Here is a 10,428-nt window from a genome sequence, read left to right on the forward strand (position 1 = left end):
AGTCTATGATATGGAATGTTACTGAAACGCACATGTAGATAGCCCATTATAGTTTTGAAAGTCTGGGCAGAGCTGAAATAACCATACATGCCCGGATGAAAGTTGAATGTGTCTCAAACACACACATGGTCTGATAAAGTCTATGATATGGAATGTTACTGAAACGCACATGTAGATAGCCCATTATAGTTTTCAGGTTGACCATGAATGAAATGTCCTACTCCCCCGGTAGGCCAACGGTAAATTTACGGACTTACAGTGCTAGAGTCTGTTGTTTGATTCCCCATGGCGGACAGAAAGCAGATAGGCCACTGTGCAACCTTGCTCTAAAAATAGTAACAACATAAATGAAATACGTACGTATGCTTAAATCGATATTTTAAAGTAGAATGTTAGTATTTAACCTGAACGGTTCTTTAAGCGCATGTGACCTGAAGAATCAGACACAGCTTTCCCTAATTTCTAACTGCTGACCTAAAGGAAAGCATCCAACAAATTGTTCGTTTGTTTGTTGTATTTTCGCGAAAGCTGCTCGAAGGATAGCCGTCCCCAATTTAGATGTGATAGACTAAAGAGAAAGCAGCTATTCAACACTGCCACTGCCAAAGTGTGGAGCGATTCGAGAATACGTCTCGAACCCCAACCCATTTGAATCATTTTTATGTGAAATAAAACCAAAATTGAAACTAAAATTATTATCAAACTTGTGAGGTAAAATACAATTAAGTTACAAGATAGAAGTTACTGAAATAAACATGGATGATGAGATGAAATGTTTCAAATGAAAAAATAACTAAAACACAGACATAGGTAGCTCAATTTGTTGTGTGCATTATTATGATATCACTTCATACACGTGCTTATATTAATTTGTCAAGTGAAATGTAAATGAAATACACACACTAGGATATAATTGACAGGTGGAATACGAACGAAACAGATACGTATTATTATATGAAATATGCCAGATTAAATATAACTAAAATATACGCACGTAATCAGAAGAAAAGTTTAAGGTAGAACTTCGCGAGGAATATAAATGAAATATACACAGATAGCTTTATTTTCTAGGTGAAATATGAACTATATTACTTACACGTGCACACATGCTAAGCTAAACTTTTCAATAAAAATATAAATGAACTATACATCGATTCTCAGATCATTCTGTATCTAATTAAAACTATGACTATACCAGGAAGGTAATTAGAATGGTTTATAATCCTCTGAGGTTAACCTGCTTTTCTTAGCGTTGTGAATATTCAAGTTGCTCTATAGTACGATGATAATTCATATCTAAATTAATAAGCTTTCAGTACACATACAGACATATATTTCCAGGGATTTTTAAAGTAAGAAAAATGGGCAGTGTTTAATTTGCCGTATTGTTTTGGTTGATTATTGTATTGTTAAAATTTTGTAGATGGTTGACTTTTTAACTGTATTGTTAAGTCTTTCTTCCTGGTTGACTGTATCGTTAGAACATAATTTACCTGGTTGACTTTACTGTTCAATATTAGACGTAAAAAGCTTTTAACAATCATGTCAACCAAGCAGAAGGATAATAATACAGTTAACCAAACAAAAGGTACTCTGCTTAAAGCTAGCACCCAATTAAGTTTAACAATATGGTCACCAGGACAAAAAAAAAAAATAAATAAAAGTTGAATTGTCAATTGTACTTACTTCACCATATTTTTGAAAATATATTTGGATAATAAAAGAAACGTAGACTCAAACAAAACACATTGCAGAAAGAAAAAATAGTAAACATTTTGGTAAATAAATATGACTAAAAATTGGCAAATACCAAATTATTAAACTTTTGGGCAGACTAAAAATCAAATCTCGTCAAATATTGAAACAATCAAATCTTGTGAAATATCAAAATGATACACCTATTAGAATTACAAAAAGTAATAAATCTGGAGAAATAAACAGATCGTATGGAATACGTTTAAGATAAATCTACAGAAAATTAATCAAATTTTGTAAAATAATAATAATAATAACACAATAAAATCTTATTTAAATGTAGTTGAATATCAAAATTATGGTACCTTGTGTAATACAAAAATTTCAACGTTATAAAAAGCCATATTAATCAAATCGTGTGATATCAAAATCGTCAAAAGTTGTAGAATGCAAACATAACTAAACATTATAAAAACCAAAGTAGTCTAAAGAATAATCGAACTTTCTTGCGAAACCAAACATAGTCATAACTTATGGTATACCAAAATAATCATACTTTGGTGAATATACAATTATTCAATTTTTGTGGTATATCATTACTGTCAGACTTTATGAAAGACCAAAACTGTCAGACTTTGGCGAATACACCACATCCTACAGAATACTAAAGTAATCAAAATTTGCATTCAGCTACATTAGTTCACTAGTACATCGGTGGAAATACACAGTCATGGAGCAACTATCTTCCAGTGAAATGCATCAACAGTTAAGAAAGTGAAAGTAACTTGAAAGCAGTTAATCTCCATTAGACCCCTACAATTCATTGTTCAAAATAACATTCACACAAAACTCGGAAGACCACAGCCGATAAAACTACTTGCTTATGCATATATTCCAAAAGTGTGTGATTCGTTCTGTCATCTGGACTAATTACCTTATTGTAGGAGATATAATTACCTCATTGTTAGAGGTTTTGTTTTTGTTTGTTTTTGAATTTCGCGCAAAGCTACACGAGGGCTATCTGCGCTAGCCGTCCCTAATTTAGCAGTGTAAGACTAGAGGGAAGGCAGCTAGTCATCACCACCCACCGCCATCTCTTGGGCTACTCTTTTACCAACGAATAGTGGGATTGACTGTCACATTATAACACCCCCACGGCTGAAAGGGCGAGCATGTTTGGTGTGACAGGGATTCGAACCCGCGACCTTTAGATTGCGAGTCGAGTGCCTTAACCACCTGGCCATGCCGGGCCATTGTTAGAGGTACAATTACCTTATTGTTGGAGGCGTAAATCCCTTTTTGATTTACGCACATCATATATAATGTAGATATTTCCTATTTTGTTGGATTTACGGAACAACGTGACTTGTTACCCCTTCATTATCTCATAATGTACTATCATTTGGAAGGATATTTACAGATTTAAATGGTGTGTTCCTCTAAATATATGTTTACCATGATGTATTCACTTGGGTGGATAAAATGCTCATCTCTGTCTTGCGTCCCCAAGCGTAAAGCTCAAAGTTAGATAACACACCTCACAGTGTGTGTGTATGGAGGAGTGTGTGTGTGAATCATTAATCTGGATTACTTACTTATCTTTGTAATATCCTGGATAAGAATCGTATGTTTCTTTATCCGCAGTCCTATGTTAATGTGTACGTTATTTTGATCTTTATAATTTCTTACTAAGGATTCCGTGGCAGCAATTCTGTGCTAATTTATATAGTGTTTTTCTGTATTAACGCTTCTGTATAATATATAGCGATATATCCAGTATTTTTTAATCTTTGGAAAAATTATATTATCAATAACTTTTGAGAAAAAGTAAGATATTGTCATAAGTCAGAACTAAAAATTAACCCAGTAAATAATGTGGCTAATTCAATATGTCAATATAACTAAGATTATGCAATGTCTAGAAACAAATATTACAATTCGTTGATTCATCATATTCATCAGAGGAGTATCCTTGCTATTACAGGTATTGTCTGCTTTCTTTGTAACACATTTGATCAGTATTACGTGTTCAGCTTTTAAGACAGTGGCATACTAAATATGCACCTTTATAAAATTCTTAATAGAGATTGGGTGTTTATTAATTATTAATCAAGACATTTGTAACAATATTCAAAGGATACTCAGTTTTGAATAAAACTGAAATAATTGTTTGTTCACCTACATATATTTTGTTTGTTCGTTGCTAAGCGCAAAGCTACACAATGTGCTGTCTGTGCTGTTTTCACCACGGGTAGTGAAATCCGAATTTTAGCGTTATAGACTTTGAGACTTGCCGCCAGAGTAGGCACCAACTTTTCTGTACAAAATATGACGAACTGTCACTTTATTATCTTTGATGAAAATTGTTCTTAATCAGCTACTGTTCCCAGAACAAAGTAATTATCTAGATGGAACAGACTATACATTAGTAATCTCTCATTGTTTTTAATTTATATTAAAAATGGTTTCAAACAGACTTTTATAAAATGGTATTATTATTGAATATTTTTCTGCAACCCTTTAACATCGACGTATGTTAACGTTATAAGTTTACAATATTGTGAGCTCATATGATGATGATGACGTCTTGAACTTAACCACTGGTTTCCATGACAGTCACCAAGATACAAAATATTTAAAGATAGAAGTTGGCGTAAGAGTAACAGCTACGTGATCAAGTTTTCTGAACATAACATTGTAATCTATTTGTATAAAATATAGTCCAGAATCGCCATCCTCTCTGTCTTTATATCAATATGTTTGTCTATCAATCCCCCGATGAAGCAGCGGTAAGTTTACGGACGTCAAACGGTAGAATCCCACGTTCTATTCCTTTCGAGGTACACAGCAGATAGCCCAATGTAGCTTTGCTCTTAGACAAACAAGCAAATAAACTCTGTCTTTTTCTTCTTTCAATTTATTAGGCCGCGTAGTTTTATTCATGCTTCTTTATCTTCTTCATATTTCACTTTTCTAATTATTGTCCTCTGTGTTTCCACTACCAATTTCTCTGATTCTCTCTCGATACTTTATTAATTCAACAGTATTCTGATCTATAAAGAAACACTCTCAAAGGTTATATATTTTAGAGAAAGTTAATCCTACAAATGCCTTTCTCTGATGTAACACACTATAACGGACTAGACCATAAAACCAGGTATAAATTTCTTCTGTAAGCCATGTGAAGTAGCAGCTTAACTTTATTTCTCTACCACGTGACTTCAGCACGCATGTCTCTTCTGGAAAGTAAACCCACCCATAATTTCGTTTCTTTTTCTGAATAGCTATCTAGTGGCAGATGTTTTTCTCATAAACTTCACCTATTACTTGAGTAGACTAAGCTATAAACTACAATCAGGGATACTGTGACTTTTAGCTCAAAGACACTTTATCGAATCAGTCTCTTTCACGATTGTCTTGAAATAGACTTTCTCTATGTGACATATTGGATATCTAGAAAATTCATCTCCGCGAGAAAGCTTTTGTATAAAAGAAAAGTAAAAAAATGGATGATATATAGAAATGGAATTGTTAAGATTAAAAGGATTAGAGAAGAAAAGAGCCTTCACTAAGTTGAAACAATACTTCTAATATCTGTCAAATTCATACTGTTATTTCTTCAGGGTGAGGATGATACATGATGAAATGACATTTAGTGTCGGGGCATTGAATGTCTTACAGAGAATCAAGGATTTATATTGACAAGTAAAGAAATCCTTCCTTGAAATCCATTTTTGGAGGCAAAGCAAGCTTAAAGCAAACAGTCATAACTTCTGTAATAAAGAAAAACTGGAGAGTAGTATTTCATAGATAAACAAATTCCTCCGGAACAGTTAGTATAGAAACGTTAAAAGTAACTGTTCAAGTGTTGGGAATTAATATGAATGTGCTATTTTTATGAGGAAATGTAGAACATTAACACGGATGTATTAATCCGATATAGGAATGCATAACGATAGTTTGGATGTGCTATAACGATTGTATGGGTACATCATTCTGATACAGGGAACTAGAACAATGCTAGACTACAGTATTTTGATATAGAATTGTGGTATGGGTGTATTATTTTGATATAGAAATGTATAACTTTGGTATTGTGGAATGAAACTTTGTGGCATTGGTTTATAAATTTAATATAGGAATTAAGAACATTGGTGCGTTATTTTGTTATAGCGATATAGAACAGTGGTATGGGTGTAATATTTTGTTACAACGATATAGAACAGTGGTATGGATGTATCATTTTGATATAGGAATATAAAACAGTGATATGTGTTATTTTGATATAGGAATATAAAACAGTGATATGTGTTATTTTGATATAGGAATATAAAACAGTGATATGTGTTATTTTGATAGAGGTATGTGAAAAGATGGTATGGGTGTATTATTTTGATATAGGAATATAAAACAGTGATATGTGTTATTTTGATAGAGGTATGTGAAAAGATGGTATGGGTGTATTATTTTGATATAGGAATATAAAACAGTGATATGTGTTATTTTGATAGAGGTATGTGAAAAGATGGTATGGGTGTATTATTTTTACGTAGCTTGCTTAATGTCGAGAAAATATACTTGAGGGTTATCGCGATAGCCCTAGTTTGAAGTGAGAGGGAAGGCAGATAATCAACACTACAAACCGTCAACTCTTGTGCTACTCTTTACCAACGAATAGTGGTATTGATTGTCACATTATAACTCCTACAGCTGAAAGGGCAAGCATATTCGGCGATGGGTGTCGATCCTGCGACCCGTTTATTGCAAGTCCAGCGCCCTAATCACTAAAACATAATGGTGTATTAACTGTGGAGAGAGAGTGAGGGGGGGGGAGAGGGAAGATAATTTGTGAACATATGTGTTAACTATTACAAGAAAACATGTAAAAATCGTTAAGTGTTAAAAGAAAAAGCTACGAAATAAAAATTAACACAAGGAAGTCATTGCGTGAGAAAATTCTTAGGTTATGGGAGACTGAGATAAAAATTACAAAGTAAATTTACTGTGTGAATGTAATGGGAATATAGATGGCTGAAGTATTATAAATGGCAGTTAAAAACACAGTTTTTAAAAAACAACGATTATTTTATACACAATTCTATAAAAATGATATTGTTTTCAGTTTCCAAATTACTAAAAAACAATAATCTACTGTACAGGATAAAAAGTGGTAAAAACCGATGAAACTAGATTCAATAGATATGCTTGAATCTATTGAGATAATTAAATGTCAAAAAAAAATATATATATATTGAATAAGGATGATGGACCTTATGGAAATGTTGTCAGCAGATGGCGGGAAATTCTTTAATATGTAAATTGGTGATTGGATAATTGTATAAATAAGTGCAAACATTACACTCCTGATGATGACGCAGTAGCATACGTCGAAACATGTAGAGTGTATGATATTGTTTTCCAGTTTCATCGGGATTTTAACCACTTTTTATCCTGTACAGTAAGTTATTGTATTTTAGTAATTTGGAATCTGAAAACAATCTCATTTTTTATAGAATTGTGTATAAAATAATCGTTGTTTTTTTACAATTGTGGGTTTTTAACATTGAAAATTACACACGTGCCAAAAAGAAAATAAATGGCGGTTGTTAAATTGTGTCAGTAACATACATTACATAGGTAATCTATTTTTATTGTATACACAGTTTTAAAAGAAAACCGTTCCAAAAATCAGCTTATTTTTCATCTTAACCTCTAACCAGTTTTCTTCCTTCTCTAAACACTAATTCAACAAATAACCAAGTTCCCATAAATTAGACTCATTTTTTACTCTTTCTCACAAACAAACTATTTTCTACTCATGCCTCTAATCGATCGAGCTGTTCTCTCTATAGGCAGTTTCCCCCTACTCCTGTGTTAAGTATCCAGATTTTTCCTTTTCTTTTTATTTTCTCTTATTATTCCACTTCCTAATTTTCATGCTAGTCATTCTACTGCTTATTTTTAAGGCTGTTAAACTTATTTTCTACTCTACTTGATAATTGACCTGCTTTCTTTATTGTTTCCTATTTTTTTACTTTAATGAAACCACTACTTAATTTCTCATTAATACTTCATGTTTTTTACTCTTACTTTCTCCTAGTTTTAATAGCCTACTTCTTGTTATTTATATTAATTATATTACTTCCTTCTACTCCATCTTCCCAGATGATTCTTTCTTATCCATATTTTCTATTCTTTCCAACAACTAATTAATTATTTCTGCTGATCACTTTTTCTTCTGCTGATATTTTTGTTAAGCTTTTGTCATACTTCCTCAGCATGCTTCTAATCAGCATGCCTTCCATAGTCTCCAGTTTTTCCTTTTACACTACCTACTTTTCTTTTCACTCATCTATTTGCTTTCTATGGCTCATTGAAGGTTTTACTTTTTTCTTTTCATACACTACATCACCTTATCTCTGATCTAATTCAAATATCAATTCACGGAAACTTTCTAGCTTTCTCTCTAAACATTTCTGTTAGTTAATAAAGAAACATTCATTTCGTTTTGCTTGCAGTTAACAAAAATTGCTTTGTGAAGTGGTGCAAAGCAAAGTTGTTTTTCTTTTTCTAAAAATACTTATGTAATTTTATTAATACCAATCTCCTCTCACTTCCTATAGCCGTTTAATTAGTTTAGCTCAACTATCTCCATCGAGACTCAGTTTTTTACTTTGTTGCTAGATCGTGCTGCTGAGAGAACAGAAAGTCTCTCATTACATCTTAATCATTCCCTTGAGGTTCTTAGTAATGACACTGTCGTTAATTATGTTCTTTAAGCCTCTTACATCGCTTGTGACTATGGGTATAAAGTACACGTACCACTTCTTACAGGGAGCCTGTTGTATTGGATTGTTTGCTGTTTAATAACCTCGACTCTTTCTCACCAGCATGGTCCATATTACAAGAGTATGGTTAATGTGCCTTTTGTACGATGATTCCAATTTAACCAAAAATAAAGTAACCTATATATTGGATTGTTTGCTGTTTAATAACCTCGACTCTTTCTCACCAGCATGGTCCATATTACAAGAGTATGGTTAATGTGCCTTTTGTACGATGATTCCAATTTAACCAAAAATAAAGTAACCTTTATATCAAAGTACTGTGGGGTTTTAATCGTGTTTCAATTTTTAAATCAAGTCAAAATATAATTTTCTTATTATTCCGAAACCACAAAACCCCTACTTCATTGGTATGTTTAATCCTCCATATTAAATTACTCTTGTTCAATCGTGTTTTAAAACTCTAAGAGAAACTTCCATATTTTTAGTTCGTTTAAAGCTCCAAGCCAAACCACTTTATTTTTTGTTGTGGTTAAAACTCCAAACCAAAATGATACCACGTTCTGCTTAATTGTGTTCATAGCTCCAAGTTAAACTTCATTAGTTTTAGTTTGTGTTTAGAGGTAAAAACTACGTTATTTTTAATTATGTTTAAAACACCAAGCAAAGAATCGTTATTTTAAGTCGCGTTAAAAATTTCATACCAAACCTTGTTATTTTTAGTTATTTAAAATTGCGTGTTAAACCCCTATGGCATTTGATTGTGTTTAAAACACATTTTTAGATGTATTTAATGCTCCAAACTAAATAGCGTTATTATGAAGAAAAAGAAACACGTTTTTAGATATTTTTAATGCTCTAAACCAAACCACTCTATATTTGTATTAAAAAGCTCCAAGTTAAATTCCGTTATTTTTAGTTGTGTTTAAAGTTCCAGATAAAAGTACGTTATTTTTGCTGTGTTTCTAACTTGAATTAAATCATGTTAGTTTACGGGTAATATCATATGTTAAGCTCCAACTTAAGCAGCTTTAAATTTTAATTTAAATAAACTAATTACATTAAAAGCAGTATTAACAACCTAATTATATATTTTAAATGAAACAGTGACGTTTCAAAAAGGCAAGTACTTTTTAAACCATTTTTTAGTTATTTTTAGTCTGTCTGTTTCATCACATGACAATAAAAGCTGAGGAGTGTTAAAGTTTTTCACTAACTTATAGCACATACACTAACAACATGTATTTACAGTGATTTAAATTTAAGGTACTTTTACTTACATGATTTTGCCTAAACTTTTAAATGTTTAATACCACAAACAAAATAATTATTTTTTAATCTTTGAACTCAATAGTAATAATCAACTGATAAATAAAGATGAGGGACAATTTTTTTTTCTGGATGAAATTATTCATTTTTAAGCCTCAAAAGATAAACTGCTTTCCTGCTTACGGTATTACTCTTTTAAAATATACCCATTTTTGACGTTCTTGGCAAAAGGATGTACATATATATATAAGAATATTTTAAACTTAATATCTAATCTTGTTAATAATGTTTAATTTTGCATACTACTTGAGCTAGATTATTAGTTTTACTTCAATTTATATTTAACATCCCTGAACGCACAACTTTTCGTGTATGATGTACATCGACTCGCCTTCAGTTAATCTAACAATTTCAGCCATAACTGAGCCAGCGGCTTCAAGATTCAGATAAATAAGAGTTACGAATTATTAAAAGCGACAAGGCAACCTCCTACTCAAATTAGAAAGAAATATGACGAAGATATGTGTGGACAAGCATGACTGAAATTTGGTAGAGATGCCACAACAGAGTTTATTTAGAAATGAACACTTATCACAATATATGAATACAACATGAGTTTGTATGATGTATATTTAATAATTTTCATCATATCCTTTACTTAAAGGATCGAGTCACGTCC

This window comes from Limulus polyphemus, unplaced genomic scaffold, assembly GCF_000517525.1.
Source record: "Limulus polyphemus unplaced genomic scaffold, Limulus_polyphemus-2.1.2 Scaffold3191, whole genome shotgun sequence".
Classification (NCBI taxonomy): domain Eukaryota; kingdom Metazoa; phylum Arthropoda; class Merostomata; order Xiphosura; family Limulidae; genus Limulus; species Limulus polyphemus.